Genomic DNA, 26,504 nt, shown 5'->3' with positions numbered 1-26,504 from the left:
GAAACTGAAAGCAAAACCGAAAGAAAACTGAAAGTGATCCGATAAACAAAAAATGAACCCTGACCCGATAAACTGAAAATGAATTGACTGACGGCACAAACAAACTGAATTATTTCGAAATGAGCGTCCCGAAAAAGGTTACGGCAGGGTGGGCGCGTCGCGACATCATATGCCATGCGTTATCTTGCTTGTTCCGGGTTTTCGAACAGCGATCTATTAGTCCCGCAAGCATAAGTAGGACCTCTAGGCCTCCTAATCCGGCCAAAACGAATAGTGGCATTTTGGGATGCTACACATTTTAAAAATACAACCTGTTTATCATATTTTATAAAACGTACACCAATGCGGGTTCCTTGTTTTAAAGCATATTTCCTATAGGTTACTTCGCATTGGTCATCCCGTACAAAACTCCCCTGGGGGTCGTTTTCTACACTTGGGACTCGTGCGCCAAATCAACCCTTATAAAACTCGTTCTTTAATATATGTACTATTATAATTTTGCAAAAACTGCAGAGTAGAAATGCTTTGAAGACCCCCTAGTAAGAAATGTTTAAATACGGCCGAGAAACCTTCCATATTGTAACGGTCCGAATACGTTCGATAAATTAAGAATTTTAATTTTAAAATAATTCCAACGGAATATTTTAAATTCCGCTCATTTGCGACGGAAATGCTGGCCAGTTGTAAATTTTATTGAAGCCGTGTCGGCACCACATTCCTCAAGTGAAATCTGCCAACCTTTCTTTGAAAATGCAGGTACACGTCCTGTCCGAACACAACACAAAGATAACAGTTTTTATAGGAAAAGAAACATTGCAAAATTTACTCGTTCGACAATTTGGGTGGTCCAGTTAAAATCAGGGGATAATTAAATTAATAAATTTGATATTAGCAGGTTTCAAATTGAGAGAACCACAAAATTAATGTTCATTGGGTTAATAATTTACTTTTTTAGCATTCTCAAATTTGTGGCATATTTGTAATTAAAGGGCGAGAATTGCAAATTAGAAACAGAGCGCTTTATCGTAGAGAATAACTAGAATCGTTTGCACTTGTAGTTAGAAAAGTAACAAAGTAAAATAGGAAAGGAGTCGGTAGAAAAAACAGAGACAACAGGTTAACGGTAAAGCCAGGTAGTCGTAGAAATCAGACGTGTGAGTGAGAGAGAGAGAATGAAAATTACGTTGTAATTATTAATTAGAACTGTTTTGGGGAATCAAACCAATGTAGAGCAAATTTTAGAAGTAGCAGGTCCATGCATGATATAACACTTGCGTAACAGCGTTTCAAGCCCAATTTAGGTTTCATTTTAATTATGTTTGTTTCATTTTAATTATGTTTGTTTCATTTTAATTATGTTTGTTTTATTTTAATTATGTTTGTTTCATTTTAATTATGTTCGTTTCATTTTAAATTATGTTTGTTTTATTTTAATTATGTTTGTTTTATTTTAAATTATGTTTGTTTCATTTTAATTAGGTTTGTTTCATTTTAAATTATGTTTACTTCATTTAATTCTGTTTAATTCTTGTTGCTGATTTTTATTATTGTATAGAGCCGGTAATTCAGTGTTCCTGTTAATTCGGTTTGTCCCATTTTTAGATTGTGTTTGTTTCTTGATGCTGATTTTTATTATTGCATAGAGTCAGTAATTTAGTGTTCTTTTTCAGGCTTCTAATTCAAGAACAAATTTGTACATTTGGTCTGGTCCTAACAAAAGTCTAAATTTAAACATTTAAAATAATGGTGGAAAAACGGAAACGGTAATTTCAAAAGTTCTAGAGATTTCGAAAAGGCGTCGCGATCGGCGTAAAGTAGAACCGAGCTGATTGGTCACTTTGGTCAAGTAGGGGTTGCGAAAGTGGGGTGCGCCAGAAATGATAAAACCAATTGCGGAACGGGAAAGAGGCTTTTTAAATTCACTCGGGGTTTGATCTCCAAAGTAGCCGGAGGTACGTTCAGTACTTCCAGCAGCCATTTTTGTGACCACGTTCTTTACATTCACAAGGTAAATTATTTCTCTAATTCTGGTATACTATTTGTAGTCATGATTTAATTAGTCAAACAGCATTTAGTTCTTTATCGTTCTAGAGTAAAGATTACATTATTTTCTTTGAGCTTTTGATGACCACGTGACTCTTTAGAATCTTCAATTAAATTCTTTATCGCGAAGTATGTGATCTTCTTGCATTTACCGATTGGGGAAACGTGCTCTCGACAAGTTTAAACTATTATCAAAAAAAAGGGGGACATCTTATTTCATTATCCGTCGCTTTGGGACTTTCTCTCAGTTGGGGGAAGCTGCCGCCAGTGTCCATCGTTCTCAAGTAGCTGTTGGTCCGGCGTAGAGCACAAAGAGCCATCGCCAAATTTAGATGGATAGTGACCCTTTAGGTACAGCTGACACGTGAAGAGAGGTACCCTTGTAAGTCTGTTAGAACCTTTTTCCCTTTTATTTTACCCTTTATTAGACCAGGCTAGACTGAGAGGTTCCAGGGCATCGCGTCGGGTTCAATTTAATTGGGGTAATTGAAATCTAAATCGGATCACATAGTTCGCATCTCAAACTTCCATAATGCTGTTCGCGCCAGAAACTTCTGTATTTGCCCAGCGTAGTCATTTATTCATGAGTCAGGTCTCAATTCGAGGGCCGCGAGTCAAATCTCATTAGGTCAAATTTCCACCAACTTCTGTTATCAAATTCATGTATTTATTTCTATAATTTGTTGGGACCAAACGCCACCACACTCGATTATTTGTTAAATAAAATTTAAGTGAAGTGTGCTCAATCGTTTTAATTCTATTTTTTGAAAAACCTCCGAAGGTACAGCCTCTCGTTAGAACCTAATTAAACAAAATAAAAATAAAACACAACGTAGGATCCATAAATATTTCTTTTCTCATTATTTTTGTTTCGTATGTTTCCGCAAAATTTCATTCGAGGGAATGCGGCAACCAACAATACACCAAATGAGGGAAAAAAAATCATGGAGGAAAAGTCAAGGAAGTCGAAAGGTTACAATATTTTGAGTTATTTATGACGGCTGACAGCAACGGACTGTCCCTAAGGTTCTAACCCTCATAAAAGCATTAGTAAGTTATAAAGACCTGCATAAGACGTGTCCAATATCTTGTTGTACTCTTATTATATCATTTGAAATTGTAATATCAAGACTTAGAATATTGATAATAATTTAAAAGTATTGTATATAAAACCAAATATTTTAATACTAAACTGAAAAATAAACCCCAAGGAGCTTATAAACCTTGAGTTCTATTCGAACGCTCAAAATTTCTGGGTTGATTTTACGTCACGAGTTACTTTTCCCCCCGCCCCCCAATTTTCAATGAGGCAAACCTACTATACTAATTAGTCAATTCTACCAACCTTGATTTTGTATTACATATTACTTATTAGTTATTATTATGTAAAATACTATGTATATGTTTACTTATGCCAGATTAGCATATAACTTTACTCAGTGGTATCTACATACACATCTACATACACTCGGTAGTACATTTTTGAACTGCTGAAAAACAAAAATAAAACAAGGAAAACTAATCCTTCATTGTATTTGTAATCAAAGCAAATGTATTTATTTATTTTACAGAATTATTTATTAATAATTTTTAAATTTATTGACTAGCCAGTAAAATTTTCTCCAGAAGTGAAAACTTCTATCACGTTAGTAATTGATTTTAAATAATATACCGGGTGATTCAGTTTGGTATTCGCGGCCCTATATCTTTTTTGTTTTAAGAAAAAAGTATAGCAAACCATATATATTTGTAAATTGCTTATGAAACTACAATAGATGAGGTTGTCAAATCTTCTCTACGATGACATATGTCAAAGTTAAGACAGTCAACTTTTTTTTTTAAACAGGACACTATACATTTCTTAGCCTATTCTTGTAAAGCTTTTTTTTCTACATTTGAATGTGTAAAAAAAGTTGACACTTACATCAGAAAAAAATCGAGAAAAATAATAAAATATGATTTAATTTATTCGAAAGCGTTATTTTCTGAAAAGAGCTGGTTAGCCAAACATTTGTAAATTCGCATTATGTTGGTTCCATGCATGTCACTATTTACAAGCAACCACGTAGCCAAAAAATAAAATTATTGACCTTGTTTGTTTTGAAGCCTCGGGTGCGCCTCGGCCAAAAAACTGAGACTCGGACGAAATACCAAATCCATACTGAATTTACTATGCTAAATTCGCGTTATGTTGGTTCCCTGCATCTCACTATTTTAAGAATTACATAGCCAAAAAATAAAATTATTTGACAGTGAAATACCCGATCCATTCGGAATTTACTTTATTCGAATATTAGAATTTACACTTATTCGAATTTTACATAGTCACCTCAAATATTCGAATAATTCGAATACGATTTCCAAGACTCATCATGTCATTCATGCACTATCAAAATTCAACTACATATTTTCATCGGATATGCATTCAAAGCGGTATAGTCAGGAAGAAGTTAGGTTTCGAAGCCAGATGTTGTATCATAGTTATTTATTTAAATGTAGGTTATAACATAGCTATTTATTTAAATGTAGGTACGTTAATAACTGACGCTATTAATGTCAAAATTCAATTGTCTCCATGGCTAACTAGCTCTTTTTAGAAAATAATACTTTCGAATAAATTAAATCATATTTTATCGTTTTTCTCGATTTTTTTTAATTGCAAGTGTCAACTTTTTTTACACATTCAAATGTAGAAAAAAAAGCTTTACAAGAATATACTAAGAAATGTATAATGTACTATTTAAAAAAAAAAGTTGACTGTCTTAACTTTGACATAAGTCATCGTAGGGAAGATTTGACAACGTCATCTATTGTAGTTTCATAAGCGATTTACAAATATATATGGTTTGCTATACTTTTTTCTTAAAATAAAAAAGATATAGGGGCGCGAATACCAATCTGAATCACCCGGTATATACATAATATTATACTCGTATAAATTATATCATTAGGGATGACAGTACTTGGAGGAATCAAGAACAACGGGTTTGTGTTAGCTAAAATGCGAAATAAATAGCTCAATTCAATTGTAAACTAGGGAAAAATGAAGGGATTTTTTCATTTTTAAATTTTTTATAATTACAATTTAAAATTTATAATGAAATGTGTTAGAAATACGGAATTATTCACGTAAGATCACGAGTCTGACCAGATAAAAATGCTACCCAAAAGACAATTCACAAAGCAATCTCCAACACTATTATATCTGTGGCGGTCGTGAAAAAGTAGGTAAGTCAAATAATTTCAAAAATGAGTTAACGATGTTTACACCTTAATAATAAATCATGGAATTAAATAATTTAGATTTTCACAGTTTAAAATTTACTTATATTGAAAGCAAGTACAGGTAGAAAGAAGTTTCTATTTAATTACAGGATTTTAGGAATGATGTGGAATTTTGAATCGTTGCCCTGAAAAATTTACATTTTCGACTTACCTACTTTTTCACGACCGCCACAGATATTATCCGGCATTTCGAAGCGGAAACAGGAGGTCGGTCGGTGACCGCGGAGCGGACCACCCGTGCCGCCCGTTGTGGCGCGAGTGAAAATTTTATTTCGGTGATCATCCGAGAGTTTTTGGCGCTACAGACCGCGAGGTACTAAAGTCCCTAGATTACGAGGTACGTGGGACATTGATCGCCGGGAGGTGTACCAGGCATGTCAGGTCCTAGCGAGGGATTGTCGACTTTTGGTTTACGGACCGCGAGGTATGTCGGATGTTGGTCGCCGGGAGGTGAGCCAGACTGCCGTGGCCGTAACAAAAGGTGAAAATCATATCGTATCGTCTCGAAGGGGATCACCGGATCAAATCGCCGGAAGCCGCTATCGTTAGGTCGCCCCTTTTTCCATCCGGAGAGATAATTATCGAAACATTCCATGTCCTCGTAACTAACGACGTTCATTAGGGGTATTTTGGTCCTATTTTGGTCCTGTGGAAGCCGTTGGCACTATTTTGGTCCTATTTTTTGTTCTGTGGAAGCCGTTCGCAGTATTTTGATCCTATTTTGGTCTTGTGGAAGGCGTTGGCAATATTTTGGTCCAGTTTTGATCGAGTTTGGTCCAATCCGTGCTGCAGAGTTCCGTGCATTTTAGTTGAGGATACCGTACCGTCTACCGTTACCGAAGGGAACGTAGTACCACTGGACCAAGTCGGAAAAGCATCTTTAGGTCGCCCCTTTCAGCGGAAAGGTAATTACCGAATCGTTCGCATTTCCGTTACTAACGACATTCGTTAGGGGTGTTATGTTCTTGTTTAATTTCGCACCGTGCTATGTTCGGTCCTGTTTTGGTTCAGCACCGTTTTGGCCCATGTTTTGGTTCAGCACCGTTTTGACCCATGTTAAGATAAGTCGTTTTTAAGTTATCGTTAAGCGCAGTTACGTCGCAAAAAGAACTCGCTATTTTCCAGTTCTCAATTTTAACGTCACTAATTTGAATTTACCACTGCGTTCGGCAGCCAATCTACCAGCCGCAGCACATAAAACTTCATTTTTGCTCCTCATAACCTAATATACTGTTATCCGTATAACAATTTAAATATATATTTCAGTACGCACTTCTATATGAAATGTTTACACAATTTCAAACTTCATTTCTTTATAAAGATACCGAACCAATTTTCACACGAGTTCAAAGAATTGGCGCCGATTGTGGTCATCGACTGTTCTAAACAGAAGGAAGAATTAAAGAGAAGTCCAATCGATATAAGAATTGAATTTGAAACCAGCGTAGTTATCCCCAACAAATTGCCATAATATGTTCCAGTCAAAAATATTGTTTCTTTAGTTCAATAAATACTGTGCATAATTTGCTTATTTAAAAGTATTCTACCTTTAGGAATAAACAGTTTTATTTTTCACAAGAACCTCAAGTTAACAGTTCAATAAAGATATTGTTTCTTCATAATCTTTTAAATTGATCGAAGACCATCTCGCAGAATCCGAACCGCATGTCCAACCCAGCATAGCTTCGAAATCATTTTTTCGTTTAGAAATGTTTTTCTGCAACCAGGTCATTATGGCAGCATGTGATTTTTTTAATACGAAGTATTATTCAACAATAGAGCTTGCGTAAACATTTCCAGGTTTTGACTGTCCGCCTGGTACGCTGCTCGACAGATAAATTCATCGATGCATGGGTTGATGTCATTATTCTTCAAAATATTTTTCACAGGATACTGCAAAACGATATACGTCGATAAGATTAAATCCAGATATACTCTATTTTTTAATCAAAGAACCACAACACCGCAATTTACACCCAAAATAGAGCTGACAACATTGTACACTTTTGACCTACATAACTAGTATGAAAAATCTTATCATATAAAAATTGAGGTTAGTAGAGATATTACTAGGGCAGCATTTTAGTAAAGTTAATAACAACTAATTTGAGAGTTTAATAAATGTCTCACTTCGGGAGGTATTTTTATTAACACGTTCAAATTTTAAATGCGACTTTCAAGGACATTAAAAATGACAGGCGTTGGTTGGTATAGCCAACAGATATCGTTAAATTCTCCAAATTTAGTAAAATTTTATATTTGCAAACCTAAATCAACAGGTCGTGGTTTTTTGATTAAAAAACAGACTATAGAAATTTTATAACATGTAGTTTATGAGAAATATTACGTTCCAAATTATGAGCAATTAAAAGTTGATCTAATTTGATTAAACTTAACTTTTCACAATTTTCCTTTACACATACAGGGTGTTTCTGAAACACGTGTGTTAATTTTAACCAGTGAACGAACTCGCCAATTTATGAAACTTTTCTCTATAACATTTTGTAAAATTCGTAAAAGTATTCCAAAATTTTTTGCCCCACAATTTTTACCAAACAAGTCGTTTTGTGTGATTAACTAGTTTCTATTTTTTGTAACCATGAGAATCTAAATTTTGATTATTTATTTTTGTCTATAACAATGGAACTGTTTAAGAAAGCTCTGTTTCTATCAGAACAGAAAATTTTCGCACTTACCCATAGGCGGGTATACACTTTGATGGTTAATTTATTCCAAATTTTAAATCAATTTGTATTGCTTTTTCGTAAAAATGTTATAGAGAAAAGTTCTATGATTTGGGGCGTTCTTCCACTGGTTAAAATTAACACACGTATTTCAGAAACACCCTGTATATCAACAATGTTGTTGACATAATTATTGTCTACATATATTTTTCGGTTTATCAACCGACACATGAGGGGCGGCATATAATACAACTTCACTTGATATAATAAAATCTTTCTTGTTCAACAAAAATGCAAGATCAATATTGACATTGTTTGGTTCCGTGCAAGAAATGGCACATTGAAAGAAATTTTGTAAACGGTTTCTACAGCCTCTTGTGCTGCAAGTTCAACTTGCAAGGTAATAAACAAGAGCACAATGAACAAAAGTATATCTCGGTAGTGCGTTTGTATGTGTGTATCTAAACTTATACTTGTCCTTTATGAAAATACCTCGAAAGTTTTGTGTTTGTACTGATCTAGCTGAGCATGCGCTTATCAACATATAAATTCAAAACAACTTTTCTCTGCTCGATTGAGAACATGCTTCCAGATTTGTTTTGTCTCCATCGGTTGGTTGTGCTGCTAACATTCTTTAAATTGTTCTTTAGCGTTACATAGAGTTAACTGATACATACGCTTAATATCGCTTTACAAACGATTTGAAATCGCTTTGTATTCAAGTGTTAAATAAAACGTTCGCTTTGGAAGGGCTTTGAAATACAAATAAGTATATTATACTATGAATTCGGAAAATAAAGTTTTATAGAGTTGGCTAAAAAATTAATTAAGAAAAGCGTTGCAGCACATCCCTTGAACGAATGCAAAACCATTCACTTTCCTTCTCGAATTTTGTTCTTGAACCTCCTTTTGTTAAATAATATATAATTGCTGTGGCGTCATTTTCGAAGGAGCAGTAATACAAAATGCAACTATTTAAGATGCAGACGTTTATTTGAGGACTGTTCGTCTTGTTACAAGCGACTCAAGCGACTGCTTAAAAGTTATAAGTCGGGGGTGAGCGATGAGGGTGGTTACCCCCTTCTCTAAATAGGCGTCAACAATTGCAACATTGCGATTCTCATGGATAGAAGGGCCTTCCCACATCATCTAAACACTAAATTCTTGTGGAAGATAACATTCTGCAAATCTACAAGTACCGGAGTGCGTAGACTTTTCCCCTGCCGCATGAATCGTCGACAAAAATACTTAACAACATGATGTTGCAATTAGTCAAACTAGTGAATTTGTAGATTATTTATTGTTATCTGAAATAATTTTGTTTTTAAAGCCGGATTTAAAATTACTTGCTTGTATCCTTGCAATTCTCCTTGCAAACCACAATCTACTCGTATTTCGTATTTCTCGCATAAATTTCCCAGTCAGATTTGCGACATTCTTCTTTATCGTTTAAACAGAATACGTGCTAAAGTGCTAAATCGCACTTCTTTTTTCATTATGTTCTCAATTGATTAATTGGTTTATTGTAGTCTCAACTGTGTACTCAGTCTCACACAATTGTTCGCTTCCAACCGAACAATTTATAATACATTATTTGAAGGTTTAGGGTTTAAAAATATACAATAATTTTCTAGAGTCACTTTTATTTCTCATCATTTATATATTTATGGGAGACTTCAATTGTCACAATAATCAATGGGGTTATGCAGACAACGATGAAAATGGAGAATTGTTACTTAGATGGGCAGAGTCGCATAACTTATATCTAATCTTTGATGCTAAAGACAGGAAGGCACGGTGGCAAAGGGACTACAACCCCGATTTGTGTTTTGTGACTTCAAATAACAATGATGAACCTTTGCAAACATCACGTTGTGTGCTAAATGACTTTCCCCATAGCCAGCATAGGCCAATATTGTAACGGTCCGAATAGGTTCGATAAATTTAGAATTTTAATTTATAAAATTATTTCAACGAAATGTTTTAAAAACCGTTCATTTGCGACGGAAATGCTGGTCAGTTGTAAATTTTATTGATGTCTTTGTCCACAAGAATGGTCCTACATTCCTCAAGTGAAATCTGCCAAACTGTTGGGACCAAACACCACCACACTCGATTATTTGTTAAATAAAATTTAAGTAAAGTGTGCTCCATGGTTTTAATTCTATTTGGAAAAACCTTCCGAAGGTACGGCCTCTTGTTAGGACCTAATTAAACAAAATGAAAAATAAACACAACGTAGGATCCATAAATATTTCTTTTCACATTATTTTTGTTTCAATTTTTCCGCAAAAAATTTCATCCGAGGGAATGCGGCAACCAACAATACACCAAATGAGGGAGAAAAAAAATCATCGAGGACAAGTCAAGGAAGTCGAAATGTTTCAGTATTAATAACTGTCGGTATACAGATCCCGTTATCCGACACTATTCAAAAACCACGTTGGAATTTTCAAAAAGCTGACTGGAAAACATTTCAAAATCAAGTAGAACAAACCGTTCGTTGGATTCCACCAACCAGCAACAATTATCAAAGATTCGTAGGAGCGATTAAAAGTGCCGCTATAAAGTTTATTCCGAGAGGATTCCGGAAAGAATATACCACATGTTGGTCGAGTACTACTAATAATCTGTTTGTCAAATATCAAAAAAGCCCAAATCTAGACACAGCGGATCAATTATTTAAATCACTGAATAATTCAAGAAAAGAAAAATGGAATGAACTTATGGAAAACATGAACTTCACTCATTCTAGTCGCAGATCTAAATCTACTATTAGTCCAAATTCGGTTGCTTCTCGTCTGGTTAACGTCTCAAATTCTATTAAATTAAACAAAAGGGAAATTAGAAATAGAAATTAGAGATGCAAGAAGTAGGTAAAACACTGAAGAACAGAAAAGCTACGAGTTTCGACGGCATCTATCCTGAATTCATTAAACACCTGGGACCAATTGGTTTAAACTGGCTTAGATCTTTTTCTAATGACATACTTTCAACAGGTAAAATATCAGCTGAATTCAAGAAAGCAAAAGTTATTGCCATACTATAACCCGGAAAACCAGCCAATGAAGCTTCGAGTTACAGACCAATCTCTCTACTCAGCGTGTATCATAAATTTTTGGAAAAACTTATCTACAATAGAATTTCACCTTTAATAGAAGAAAATCTTCCAATAGAGGAAGCAGGTTTTAGACCAAACAGAAATTGCTGTGACCAGGTGCTGACCCTAACATCTTACATCGAATGTGGCTTTCAAAAACGTCTAATATTCCCCGACATATCTAGGAATAACTCAGGATTCATCTCTAACCTTCAAACTACACATCGAAAAGTTACGATAGAAACTGAGAACGAGAAACAACTTTATACATAAACTCGCAGGCACAAGTTGGGGAGCGAATGCACACACTTTACGTGTCACAGGACTAGCTCTAGAGTATTCTACGGCAGAATATTGTTGTCCTGTCTGGAAGAACAGTGCACACGTGAACAAAATAGATGCTCAATTGAATACCACACTTTGAATAATAACGGGTACTTTAAAATCTACTCCAACACCATACGTCACAAAACGAATTTGAGATAAATTTCAAAATTCACCGAACATGTACTCCATTGCACAAGACTTGGCAAATTTACCACCCTTTAGATTAAAATCGCGTAAACCACTTTGGAAAGAAGAATTTCTCATTCAACCATTTTCCAAATCTGAATACTGGAAAGCAGCCTGGGAAGACGTAGATATTTTCAATAAAAATCTAATTGAGGATCCTACAAAACAAATTCCGGGATTTGAACTACCCAGGAAAATCTGGTGTAAATTAAATCGTTTTAGAACCGGCCATGGGAAATGCAATAATATGCTGTTTCACTGGAACATTCGTGAAAACCCTTCTTGTGAATGCGGTGCAGAAAAAGAAACCATCCAACACATTGTGGAAGAATGTCCCCTTACTAAATTCCAGCAAGGTTTCTCCAAACACCATCTACTTACCGAAGACGCCCTAAATTGGCTACAACAAATTAAAAACATATAATTTACCATAATTATTTTGTGAATTTCGAATTTTAATTGTATTTTTATTCATACGAATATACAGACTGTCTCAAAAATGGCGCCCAATCTCTTGAGGGGTTAAACTATTTGAAGAGTTGAGTTCAATTTGGTTGTGAATTTTTTTTCCTTTTGCTATTTTCCAAGTTATACACATTTTAAAATAAGCAAATTTGGCAACATCGGTTGGTATGCATAATCAACTAAACCAATTCTCTTTTGAGGTCAATGTTGCCACTGTTATTTTAGCGTATTTTGGTAGGTCATTACTCTAAAAAGAAGGCCTTTGGTGTTGTTCCACTACCCAAAGGGGTCTTGGAAAAAGTAACATTGTAAAGTAATTTATAATTCAGCTGTAAAATTTGGTAATAAAGGAGATACATCTCTTTGAAATTACCATATTTAAGAGCAAGTTATACTAAATCTGTTGGTCCGATCAAATTTTGTATTGAGATTTATATTCCCAGACTTCTATTCTTTAAGACCCTTAGGAGATTGGGCGCCATTTTTGAGACAGCCTGTATATACAGGCTGTTTTCTAAAAAACGCCGCAAGCCATATTTCCGTTATTTATGACTCAATTTCAATAAAACGAAACTGTAATAAATCACTTTAAAAACACTATAAGCACAAGATATATTTTTTTTTTTCAAAAAGTCATTCAAGGTCAGATTTTTTTTTTTTTTTTAAATATTGTGAATTATTAAAACTGGTCACTTGGACCAACCATTAATTTACTTTTAGATAGGCAAAAAAAATAAAAATATTAAAACTAATATTCACCCAATGGTGTCAAAAAGATTATGTTAATAACTATCACTCATTGCACTAGGTCACTAGGTCTTTTTCTTTTTAGTCTTCGGGTTGAACCGTCCTTTACCAGCAGTTGTGTGACCTCTGGGTTGACATGGTCTCTCACTCTTTGTTGGTGTTTTTGGGCTGAGCGTTTTATTTCATCGGCAACATACGGGATGTTTAGGTCCCGATGAATATCGCTGTTTCTCTCATATCTCGGTGCATCGACAATATTACGGAGCACTTTGTTCTGGAAAGTCTGTATTATTTTTATATAACGTTGACTAGTACAGCCCCAAAGCTGAATACCATACAGCCAGGACGGCTTTAGCATCTGATTATATAACAAGACTTTGTTATATATAGACAACTGGGAACTTCTACCTATCAACCAGTACATTTTCTTATATTTTAGGACGAGTTCTTTCTTTTTCTTTTTCACATGCTCTTTCCACTTCAACTTTGTGTCCAGAGTCATTCCGAGATATTTCGCCGTATTAGCGTAGGGTATTACGATGCCATTCATGTTAACATTATGCTGGCCCTCTATTCGTTTATTTGTAAAAGTTATATTTACAGATTTTGCTTCATTCAATTTGATTCGCCAGACACGAGTCCATTCTGTTATTTTATCACTAGCACTTTGCAATCTTCTAGTGCTACTGCTAATTTCTCGACCAACTGCTAATATCGCCGTGTCATCTGCAAAGGTGGCCATGGTGATGTTGTTTCCCTTTGGTATATCATGCGTATACAGTAAATAAAGCACTGGGCCTAGAACGCTGCCTTGGGGCACTCCGGCCTTTATATCTTTGAACTGAGAGTATTCATCTTCTTGTTTTACCCGAAATATCCTTCCAGTGACGTATGACTCCAGCAGGTGCACATATTGCTTTGGCAAGATCTTGTTCAATTTACTCATCAGTCCTTGATGCCAGACCTTATCGAAGGCCTGGGCAACGTCCAGGAATACCGCCGAGCAGGTTTCCCTTCCCTCTAATGCTTCTTCTATTACGTTTGTTATACGATGTACTTGGTCGATTGTATTATGTTGTTGCCTGAATCCGAATTGATGGCTCGGTATTAAGTTTTTATTTTCAATAATTGGTTTTAGTCTTTTTAAGAGCAGTTTCTCAAAGAGTTTGGAGATAATTGGCAAAAGCGATATAGGCCTATATGATTTAACCTCGTTAGCTGGTTTTCCTAGTTTATGTAGCATTATCATCTCTGCCACTTTCCAACAGCTGGGCATATGTTGCAACCTGATTACTGCATTGAACAGGTATGTCAACATTACTATTGCTTTTTTGGGCAGGTTTTTTAGTAATTCACCGGTTATAAGGTCATACCCCGGGGTTTTCTTTGGATTAAGATTTACTTTAATCTCGTTGGCGATTTCCTTTGGAGTAACTAGGGGAATTTTTTCATCGTCTTGGTTATTATATTCTTCCTGACTCATGGAATTATTTTGAGCTGTATAGTGTTGGAATGTTTGCTCTAGATAATTAGCAAAAGCCTCCGCTTTTCCTTTAGCGCTTTTTGCCCAATTACCATTCGTTTTTCTTAATGGCGGTATATATGTTATTGGTTTCTTCAGCTTCCTGGTAGCTCTCCATAGTGAGTAGTCCGTACTTCTTTCATTTGTCAGTTCTCTCAGGTAACACTTGATTGAGGATTGTTTCAAGTTTATAATTTCACGCTTTAATTGTTGGGTAAGGTTGTTTAATTTGGTTTTGTCTGCTGCGTTCCTAGTTGTCTGCCACTTTCTCCTAGCCCTTCTCTTGTCTCTCACTAGTTCTCTTATTTCGAAGGGATAATTGTTGCCCACTGTTTTGTATGTGTATGGTTTCGTGTTATTCCATGCTGCTTCTTGAATTTGTGCTATGAATTGTTCCGCTGCAGTATCCAGTTGCTTTCTATTTTTTTAATTGTACGTTTAATTGAATATTTTTTCTTAATTCCTCTCTAAAGCTCTGCCAGTCTGTAGTTCTATTAGTTAAATAGGGTTTGTTTTCTTTTTTTATTATATGATGGCTGAGGGTCAAAATTACAGCTGAGTGATCCGAAGTAACATCGAAGTTATCGTTCACATCTGTGAAATTTAGTGCTACTTTCCTGGTTATAAAAAAATCCAGAAGATCTGGTGTTTTTCGTGGGTCCGACGGCCAGTAAGTAGGTCTGGCGGTTGAACAAATGTCGCATCCTTTCTCCCTGAGTGCTGCTTTTAATTCTCTACCTTTGGTCGTCGTGATTCTTGAACCCCAATTCAGGTGTTTGGCATTATAATCACCACCCAGGATAAATCTTTCTCCAAGATAGTTCAGCAGGGTCGTGTAGTCCGGTTTTTTAAGATTATGTCTAATTGGACAGTAAACAGCCCCTATTATTAATTTTTGTTTTACCGAGTTCACGCATATTGTAGTGAGTTGATATTCTTCTCGTTGTACTGTCTGTTCCATATGGTGGTTAATATGTTCTTTAATTAGTATGGCGCTGCCCCCGTTGGCCTGGTTTAATGGGTGGTTTGCATTGTAAGTTTTATACCCCCTAATTTTGAGGTATGATTGTGTTGTTAGATGTGTTTCAGAGAGAAGGCATATGTCAATATTTTGCAGGTGTAAGAAAATCTGTAATTCTTCATTTCTATTCAGAACACCATTGGCGTTCCAAGTAGCTATTCGGAGATCATTTTTGCTCATTATTTACTGTGACAAGTTCTGCTAATATCGTTCTCTATTGTGGTTAACCGTGCTGCGAGTTGGTCTACTCTTGTAATTAGATTTTGCATGAGAGACGTTTCCTCCGTTGGGTTTGGATTTTTGGTGTTTGCAGGCGTTTGGTCTGGTTCGTTTCCTTTTTGGGCTACTTGTGAATATGATACTCCAGGTTTTATTTCGTTGGCTGTAAGTGTTCTAGGTTGTTGTTTTCTGCTGGCTTCATCTCTTCTTTTTTGTAATTCTTTTGCAACTTCGCATCCCCTGTAACTCGCTGGATGATTTTTGCCACAATTTGCACATACTGGTTGTATATTTTTTGCTTTATTACATTCTGTTGTTAAATGCTGTCCAGCACATTTAACACACTTTGGTTCGTGCCCACAATATTTCTGGGTGTGGTTATATCTCTGACAACGTTTGCATTGTGGTATAAGTTTACTACTTCTGACAGCTTCAACTGAGACTTTCATGTCACACAAGAATTCTATATCATATACTTTTTTGATGTCCTGGCTAGATTCAAAAGTTAGCATAAAGAGAGGTAGTGGTATTCTTTTATATTTTCCATTTTCTTTAATTGTTTTTATTTTGTTCACTACATCTGTAATTAGAAATCCTCTTTCCTTCAGTTCGTGTTGTATCTCCGTTGGTTGGCATGATGGGTGTAAGTGTCTTACAATTACTCGTAATGGTCTAATTAGCTTGTTTTCATAGGAGTGCCACTGGTATTTTTGCTTATTCCCTACTTTGGTTAATGCCCTGTATTCCCATTCATTGTCTACATTCACCTTTACTTGGTTATTATTTAACATAGTGGTTCTGTAATTAATTTTTTCGCTTTTAAGATGTGTGTTTAGTTGACTGTAGTTGTTTATATTGCTAATTATTACCGGTGGTGGTTTTTGTCGTTTTGATTCTTTTTTTTTTCACTTTGTTTTTCTGGAATTATTCTTTCCGGTGACTTACTTTGTTTTCGTTTCTTATTCTCCCTCAGTATCCATGCAGTTTCTCTATTAACTAGCTCTTCTTCCTCCTCTGAGTTTGCAGGACTAAATCTTGTGCGCGTTGGTTGCAGTTTAGCTATAATTGCTTTTAATTCTTTGATCTCCTGTTGAGCTTCTGCAAGATCTTGCTGTAGTTTCTCTACGTTACTTGTGTCTGGTGTAGGTACGTAATTCGCTTTTGGTTGGACGGGTTTTGCTAATGCCCCTATTTGTTCAGATATGTCCGTTCGTGAGTGTCTTCTGGCTCTCATTGGAGACCTTTCGGTCCTACAACTTTTGCTGAATGGATTATCCTGGTCCATTTTTTCTATTTCGTTGTTTTTCATTTATTTATCTATTTGTAGTATGTCAATTAAGCACATATTCACCAAGTTCTCGGACTTTTTTGTCTTTGTTATCTTATCACCGTACCGATATCACGGCAGTTTCTTATCGCAAATAGCTACTGTTATCGCGCGGGCACTTGATATGTCTGTCGTGAGCACAAACAAATACGTCTTCACTTAACGAGTTCGAGTCTCACACTCAATTGACATATGTGTCATATCAGGCACGGCCGTTAGCTATAAGCAAGGCGGTCTCTATTTTAACAGGCCAGGACACTGGCTGTGTTGCCAAATTTCTTAGTGGGCCATTCCAGAGCATCCTGAGTTTCAAAAATATTGGCACTTCCATAGAAAGGCGGTTCATTCAAAAATCATTTTGACAAGACAATTAATAGTGCAATTAATTTCAGTAATTGAAAAATAAACATGCCACACAAATGTTGTGTTCTCGTAGATACCCAATTGCAAGTCAAATTATGCTTCAAGTAAGTCTTCCTACGTTAGCGTTTTCAAATTCCCATCGAAGAAGATTAGAATGCAAGAATGGATGCGGATTTTGGAACTAGAAAACTGGCGCGTGAGATCTTTGTTGCTCGTTCCATTAGGTCTAAAATCCATTTTAAATTATAAACCTGTATTGATGGTAGGGTCCATACACCCGAGTGGGTAGCTTTTGCAGTTCTTATTTATTTTTAAAAATTCATACTGCACCTTTATTGGTCTTTAATGGTCTCTGTGTAAGACTTTAGAAAAAAAATCTTATCCTGAGCTGTACAGTGTACAGGTGGCATGCGTTGGAATTTGCACTCGAGCTAATGCAATCAGGGTGAACTAAAAGGACTTCTATCTTTATTTTGGATAGGACACTTGTTCAGAATACAGTACTCTATTAAATTTTACTAACAATAGCTATCTTATAAAACAGGATACACATAATTACCTTGACTTGGTCACCTGATATACTTTGACTGAAGTAAAGTTGCAATACGAGAATTAGAAAAATCTTTCAGTGATGATTAACTGACAGCTAACAATGACAAAATAGTGAGTGACAGTGAGTGATCACAAAACTTCAAAACTAGTAACTTTTTTTAAAGGTTGGCGAAGCAACGTTGTCAGACGTTAGTGGGCCATTCCACAGACCACTTTCTGAAGTCAGTGTCACGGCCTGTTAAAATAGAGACCGCCTTGGTAAAAACCATCCTGGTGGTGACAAATATTTATTAAGGGTTTTCCACATATATTCCGTTGCTATGATATTACGTAATTAAGCCACAGATGACTCGTCAATTATATTAGTGATGAAAGACACGCAAAATTTACGAGTCCTCAAATATTAAATATTAAAACAGACTCGGCTGATTATAAGAATCTAGGTAAATTGCTCGAATGCAATTGCTCGAAGACGAATTGCTCGAAAGTCAATTGCTCGGATATGACTGCTCGAATTGCAAGTTCCTCGAATGGCAGTTTCTCGAAAATGTTTTGCTCGAAAGTAATTATCATACACAGGATAATGCGGTGATTGTTATTACAAAAGCCACATCCGTATTGCATTTAATAAACTAGCCAAAAATGAATAGGGAATTTTTCCATTTTGGAATTTTTTATAAATACAGGTTAAAATTTGTAATGAAATATGTTATAAATATGTATCTATACACATTAAATGTAACGTTTCACGTACTTGTAACGTTTTAAATTTATCTAGAGTTTAAGAATACGCAGGAGGATTGGGGTAATTATTTTGCTTTTCAAGAAAAATTGTGGAATTCCCTATTCATTTTTGCCTAGTTTACATTAAAAAGTTTAAACAAGGAAGGTTCCTTGAAATGATTGAAAATTTTAAATTATTAATTTGGCGAATCTATCTTCAATCTGATTATATTGAATTACTTTTCTTTAAATGTAAGATTTACCTAGTTGAATATATTTGAATTGTCTTGGAAATTCCTTCAAAGTTTTAGCAGCAGGAATATTATATTTTTAATATGACGATATACCATTGTAATTTACTAATTTACAAGGTACAGCTCTTGATTGTCAACCGTGAACGACCATATACAGGCACAGTTAAAAGCGTTCCAGTGGTTGACAATCATTATGAGACAATTTACCTGAACGGCCATCAATTCCCAAGGAACCCTCAAATACGATTCCTAGAACCTAGAAGTGAGGTTCTATCAGAACGGTTTCCTGAACTTCGACGTCCAACAATTTCTAAAGAATCGGGGTAACCGGCGCAAACGAGTTTCTCCAAATGCAGATACCAGGGTGGATATTAGGTCAGGTAGCGAAATGTAGAGGATTATCAGGGACGGGCTAATACGACACCGCTTTCACATAACTAAAAATGTCAAGAACATTATTGTAGTATTTACTAAGCAAATACGTCTTTTATTCATTTTTTATTAAAAGTGTTTGCCCTTTTTCTTTTGTTTTAATAGTTATTTATTATACAAATTTTATAAGACACCATTTTGTCACACGCGTTTTTTAGAGCACGAGGAGCGCAGCGACGAGTGCTATAAGTAAACAAGTGCGACAAAATGGCTTATAAAACAAGTATAATACAATATTTTTTCTATTTTGTCCCTTAAATTAAAAAAAAGTCCAAAACATAATGCTAGGAAAATTATATTTGGCAAATATAAGGGTTGGTAACGCTGGTAAATAGACGAAGAATTGTAAGTTTTGAATTTAAAGTGTCGTGAAATGCAGTGATCACCTAGCAACAACTCACTATAAGTTACTGCCAACATTAAAAATTTAAGTAAATGTTCCTGAAACCGCGTATCGAAAAGAGCTCCTTTTCGAAACCCGTTTGAGTGTTATACTGACTGTGTTATAGGTGCAAAATAGAAAAATGAACGTTTGAAACCTCAAGAGAACATCAACAAATATCAATATGGAGGGATGGCTACTGTAAAATTGACTCTTAAAATGAAAAGATTCACTGGCATTTGTTGTACGTGTTGTGCTAGTTGATTAACAGGTGGCCAATGGTCAGTCCAGATCAAGGAGGTTAAAGTAAGAGAAGGGAAAGCGCCCTATGCTGGTAATGCATTGAAAGTGATGCCAATCGTTCCTTCTCTAGCAACCTTTTATGACCGCGAACGTCCTTGAACGGCCCACCGGGTATCGCATCGCTTTGGCACCAGTGGCGTTCCTTTAACCCCGGCAACAAGGTGTTAAGCGTTTTTATGTTACAACAAATGCTCCAGTGCGCCCCGTCATGTACATATAGTTTTTTCTGAATTATAAATTTACTTCTTTTATTTTTGTTAATTTTTTTCATGTACTTTATGTTACAAATTACAATAAATGCATCTGTGCGCCCCGTCTTTTATACGCCACTGGTACCATCCCCACCAACCACCCTTGTTTAGCAACCTTTTATGGCTCTGCACGATTTGGCGGGTGGCATCACTTTTTCAAACTGGCTTTCCCTCCTCTTACTTTAACCTCCTTGGTCCAGATGGACCGCCAGTCTCTAATCCAATTACAGGTACTTGGAGGAATTCGTTTGCCGATCAGGGTCAAAAAGGTAGAGACCTGCAAAAATTTGACCGCGTGGAGGAACTCATTTGCGACCGGGGTAACATTCTCTACCGCATCCGGGGAATCCCAACACACTCATTAACGCCTACAACTCGTTCATCCGCCGCACTGCAGAGTATCGAGCACCCATCTGTGCCCCGCTCTAGCCCAGCCTTTTAAAACAGATCTTCGCCTGCAAGAGAAGAATCATCCCCAAGATTGTTCGACTCTCGTACACCCTCAATCGAGTCCCAAAAGTCTCAAAGCGGAAACAAAAATATCCTCCGGCCGCCCTTCTGGCAAATTATTAGTGTCCAAATACTTTTAAAATTTAATAAAGTTGATATGGTGCGCAATGAAAGTAAATTCACTCGTAAAGAATAACGTTTCTGCAGTTATGTCTACTGTAATTCTGAGAGCGATTTTTACTCAAGTTATTCAATTCCAAGCTTTTCGTAGTTGGGTGTTATCTTGCTGAAACATGGTTTACTGCAATTCATGAAGATATGACTATAAGCGACAAATAATGAAATAACTTTTATATAACATTGTCACTATATACAAAGCAAATCAACCTTTACTATACGTTAAAAAATGTCTTACTCCCTTATCTAGCAAACATTAATTTGGTGTCTCGCTATCTGAATCAAAATAATTCATTCTGTAATTCCTCGATTTAACTGAAATTTCCTAAAATGTCGAACTCGTGTTTTACTGCAACATTTTTCTCATGAACATTTTTTAGCCTTCTTTCCAAAGAACTCTCAAATTCTAAAGAACCCGGCGAACATTCTCTACTGCATCCGGGGAATCCCGAGACACTCATCCACATCTATTCGCCTCATCGTAGAGTATCGAGCACCCATCGCCCTCGCTCTAGCTCAGCCTTTTAAAACAGGTCTCCCCTGCAAGAGTAGAATCATCTCCAAGAATGTTCCTCTCCCGTCCAGGAATCCAAGCAACCGCTTCTATCAAGACACGCGCACCATCTCCATCGAAAACCAAAATTGTATTTTAAATTAAGTACCTACCTATATTACACATGAAAATCTTTAAACACGTCACAATTCATATCTCCATTATTTATCGTTTTCTCAATCCTTCCAAACTCAAACGATCGTCCGTTTATACTCGTATCTTATCGTATCATAATCATTCGTATCAATGTTTACACTGTTTTTTTTTTTCGTAATTATTTAGGACGTCAACAACCAACCTTCGTTTCAAGGCCGGAACAATAAAAAAAAACATCACGGAGGTAACGCTTTTCTTGATATGGGGTAAGTGTGTAGAACTTCATTAAAAGTTAATTCACATTACGGCAAGAATCATTTGAAGAAAATGTAAAGATTGCCAGTTTTCGATGGCCGGGCACTTGCATTGGATGAAACAGCAGAAGTTAATGAAGAAGATGTTAGGAACAAGAGCACGAAGCTAATGTGGCAGTTCCAATTCAATAATTGTACTTTTGTGATAATTACTGTAAAAATGATGAATAAAATGTTACTTGAATTATATGTGTGAGCGTATTTTATGACTCTATAAGATACGAGGGTCATCCAGAAAGTAAGGTTACAAGGGCTCCTGAGGCCGGGGGAAATTTTTTGTTTCGAAGATCGGTGTTTAATTAAATTCTTAGAGGGTCGCTTAATTTGCGTATCTTAACACTCGTTATGGAAAAGTAAAATTACTGGGCATATTCAAGAAACCCTTTCATGTGGACGAGCGTAGTTTAGCTGAAAAATGGATTTCTGCAAATCGTTAACGAATTTTATTAACATCCGGGTTATGATGCGCCCACAAACAGTATCGAAATTAAACACTAAAGATAATTTGATGTAACTGGTAGGTCCAGTGAATTCTTTGTTTATTAAAAAAAAGGCAGCTGACTTGTCTAACTTCGTCTACAGCTTGTTTATTATCAATATTTTATTAATCGGAATTCGCTCTCCTAAATTATAATGAGAATCTCAGCGATAATGAAAATATTCTGCGATCAAGAAAATTTGTAATCGCGTCGGTGATTTTCAAACTTGTAATTCAACAACAAATTACGTATATTCGGTTTGGTCCTAATAAGAATCAAATTTAAAACATTCAAAATAATGGTGAAAAAAAAAACGGTTACATAAAAAAAAATCAAGGAGTACCTATCGAAAAGCTCTTGTGATTAGTTGACGTAACCAATTTCGAATGTAACAGAGTTGATTGGCCATTTTGGTCAAGTAGGGGATGTGAAAGTGGAGTGTTCGTGAATAATCAAAGAAAGCGAAACTACTACAGGGAAATCGGGGTTTGAACTATAAAGTAATTGGTAAGTTCCCTACCGAACTGTCAGATACTTGTAATTAATACGTAGATAGCAGAAAAATATGGAAGGGAACGAATGAAATCGTAGAAGCGTTAGATTCGTGGGCAAAGTTTTTCAGAAAGATAATTATAATAAGAAGTTATGGGTCGGTACACCTAATTTCAGGTAATAGATATTTGAAATCAACTTTTTCGAGTAAATAGATTCCTAGTTATTTATTTTGTTTTTAACACATAAGTTTTAACACCTTCAGAGTATTTTACATGGAGATTAAATTCGAAGTGTCTACGTAATTCGATGTGTCTACGTATTGGTAATATGATGTATATTGTACATTATTGTTTGAGACAATGGTGGCCAACCTTTTTGTTCTCGAGTGCCACTTTATTTTATTAAAAATTTATTAAAAATATTTGATGAGCCACTTTTTCATTTCTGTTTCATTCTTTTGAATGATAATGCATTATGTACCACTGCCCTACTGTTTCATCTGAATCGTATAACAAGAAAAAAGTTTTTACTTCGCGCGAGTATTGTCACGCGTGCCGCGGGTTGGCCACCGTTGGTTTAAGATGATATTTTTTAATTAAAGTTTGTAGGGATATTCAAATCCTACCCGTTACGCTGAATTGATAGTACAAATGCGCCCCGCTACTACCCTCATGGTGTCGCTAATAGTACCTTGCGGCAGTACCCTCCCTCACACCTCCATTGGTCAAACGTTCTCCCCGCTGCCTCATCATCGAGGGGAGGAGGGGACATCAACAGTCGTCAAAACGGCGCCAATTGTCGCCTATAAAAGATCCACACCCAGCCGGAATTAACAAGAAGTTTTGCTTCCGCAGGGATTTAACTTCTCTAACCTCTCTCCTACATACACTGCTTGCTTTTTGTGACTTGTAGGTATGTGTTTAGTTCATTTCTTAAATAAACAGCGATTATATTAAACCCCACAAATTAGAATTTTTCTAACACTAATATCTTATACTGTTTCCAGGGTGCATTTGAGCTCACACCTTATGTTTCCCATAAAATACGCTTTTCTCTATAAGACACGTCGTCAATAGCAACGTATCTTATTGAGTCATAAAATACGCTCACACACATCATTCAAGTAACATTTTATTCATCGTTTTTACAGTAATTATCACAAAAGTGAAACGTACAATTATTGAATTGGAACTGCCATATTAGCTTCGTGCTCTTGTTCCTAACATCTTCTTTTTTAACTTCTGCTGTTTCATCCAATGCAAGTGTCCGGCCATCGAAAATGGCAATCTTTACATTGTCTTCAAATGATTCTTGCCGTAGTGTGAATTAACTTTTAATGAAGTTACCCCATATCAAGAAAAGCCAAAATGACATCTTCCGTTACCTCAGTGATGGTTTTGTTCCGTCCTTGAAACGAAACATACACCTTTTCGTATGCACTTTTAGACTTCATTGGTAACAAATTGCCCCTTTTTTCTTATTTCTTCTGGAACGTTTTGTCACATTTCAACGATGGAAATTGTTTTTTTCCAAATTTGTTGATATTATTACCATAGTACCCACGACAACCTCCGCATTTTGTGTATTGTGACGCGCCTCGAATAATTTCAGAATTTATTAAAATTTCTGATAAGATGTTAGTGTTAGAAAAAATCTTGAAGACAACGCGTGTTTTATAGTTTAAAAATCGTCTATAAAACTCTTGTTGTCTTAATAGCTATAATAGAAAAGTAACTAATTTTAAAGCTACTAAACGATACTACATTTCATAGAAAATTCTGTTAAAAAGACAGACAGACTATGATCCTGATCGTTCATTGGTCCTGATCGAAGGTCTCTCTTATTTTATTTTCTACAAAATTTGGCATGGTGTCATACAGCCTTAAAATAAAATAAAAATAAACAACATAACATAACGACAAGTGGTTTGTATTAATAGTTAGGTATTTATTGTATAAGTGTTTTAGATAGCATTTTATCGACTATAACACAAATGTAATATAACGTTTTATCCACAATCACAAGCCCAAATTATTATTCAAAATATCACAAAAAATGTCCCTTCTGAAACTCGGTGAAACTCAGAATGAGAGGTGCTGGTTGCAATAGTTATTTGTATCACAAGGCTAGAAAATGCCATTTTGCAAGTGCAAGTACGGTTTGTGGGGCAGAGGTGCCAGCCGAGGGCCACAAGTGCAAGCATTCGCAGAACATTTTCTGGCCGTGTAATACACAAAATTTTTTCGGCCGACAATTTATTTAAAGCAAAATATAATCATTTTTGTTAAAAAATTACCAGATAGAGAATTTATTTTTCTTCCATTGGCAACATAAAGGATTCAAGAAGCGACTGTCACGACAAAAATCAACCAATTCCTCAAATATTCAAAACCGTCGTCGTCGTTTCTGTTATTCCTAAACCATCGCTTGGTACCCCCTCGGCCCCTACTCCTATACACAATGTACAGCTTGCGATAAAGGATACAAATTTGCCCGACATCAATATTGTACACTTAAAAAATTGTACAAAAATGCCACATGACACTTACATTTTGTGCTGCCAACCTAAAATCTTTCATTATTAATCTAAATAAGGACATTTTACAACCCGTTTTAGCTACAATGGATCAATGGATTCCATATACGAGTACCTAATGACATTAGAAAACTGATGAACATTTTTTGCACAGACCAATGATGTCAAAATAATAAATGTATGTGCATGAAGGAAGACTTAAAATGCTGCAGTGATTGTTCTTGCAAAAAATGTCACAACAATGTTTCTTGTTTAGGTATTGTAACGGTCCGAATAGGTTCGATAAATTAAGAATTTTAATTTTAAAATAATTTCAACGAAATATTTTAAATCCCGTTCATTTGCGACGGAAATGCTGGCCAGTTGTAAATTTTATTGAAGCCGTGTCGGCACCACATTCCTCAAGTGAAATCTGCCAACCTTTCTTTGAAAATGCAGGTACACGTCCTGCCCGAACACAACACAAAGAAACATTGCAAAATTTACTCGTTTGACAATTTGGGTGGTCCAGTTAAAATCAAGGGATAATTGAATTAATAAATTTGATGTTAGCAGGTTTCAAATTGAGACAACCACAAAATTAATGTTCATTGGGTTAATAATTTACTTTTTTTAGCATTCTCAAATTTGTGGCATATTTGTAATTAAAGGGCGAGAATTGCAAATTAGAAACAGAGCGCTTTATCGTAGAAAATAACTAGAATCGTTTGCACTTTTAGTTAGAAAAGTAACAAAGTAAAATAGGAAAGGAGTAGGTAGAAAAAAAACAGAGACAACAGGTTAACGGTAAAGCCAGGTAGTCGTAGAAATCAGATGTGTGAGTGAGAGAGAGAGAATGAAAATTACGAAGTAATTATTAATTAGAACTGTTTTGGGGAATCAAACCAATGTAGAGCAAATTTTAGAAGTAGCAGGTCAATGCATGATATAACATTTGCGTAACAGCGTTTCAAGCCCAATTTAGGTTTCATTTTAATTATGTTTGTTTCATTTTAATTATGTTTGTTTTATTTTAATTATGTTTGTTTCATTTTAATTATGTTTGTTTCATTTTAAATTATGTTTGTTTTGTTTTAATTATGTTTGTTTTATTTTAAATTATCTTTGTTTCATTTTAATAATGTTTGTTTCATTTTAATTATGTTTGTTTCATTTTAAATTATGTTTATTTCATTTAATTCTGTCGAATTCTTGTTGCTGATTTTTATTATTGTATAG

At 35.5% G+C, this 26,504-nt stretch overlaps 1 long non-coding RNA gene across 1 annotated transcript; it reads left to right on the top strand.

Annotated features, from left to right (window-relative positions):
- The first annotated feature begins 17,833 nt into the window (after window positions 1–17,833).
- Window positions 17,834–21,965, top strand: LOC138128188 (uncharacterized). The gene is made up of 2 exons (XR_011158561.1): window positions 17,834–21,728; window positions 21,787–21,965. It is a non-coding gene; the product is annotated as an uncharacterized lncRNA (long non-coding RNA).
- Window positions 21,966–26,504: the final 4,539 nt, after the last annotated feature.

The sequence above is a fragment of the Tenebrio molitor genome, chromosome 4, assembly GCF_963966145.1.
Source record: "Tenebrio molitor chromosome 4, icTenMoli1.1, whole genome shotgun sequence".
Lineage (NCBI taxonomy): Eukaryota > Metazoa > Arthropoda > Insecta > Coleoptera > Tenebrionidae > Tenebrio > Tenebrio molitor.
This window is presented reverse-complemented; position numbering and strand designations above follow the sequence as displayed.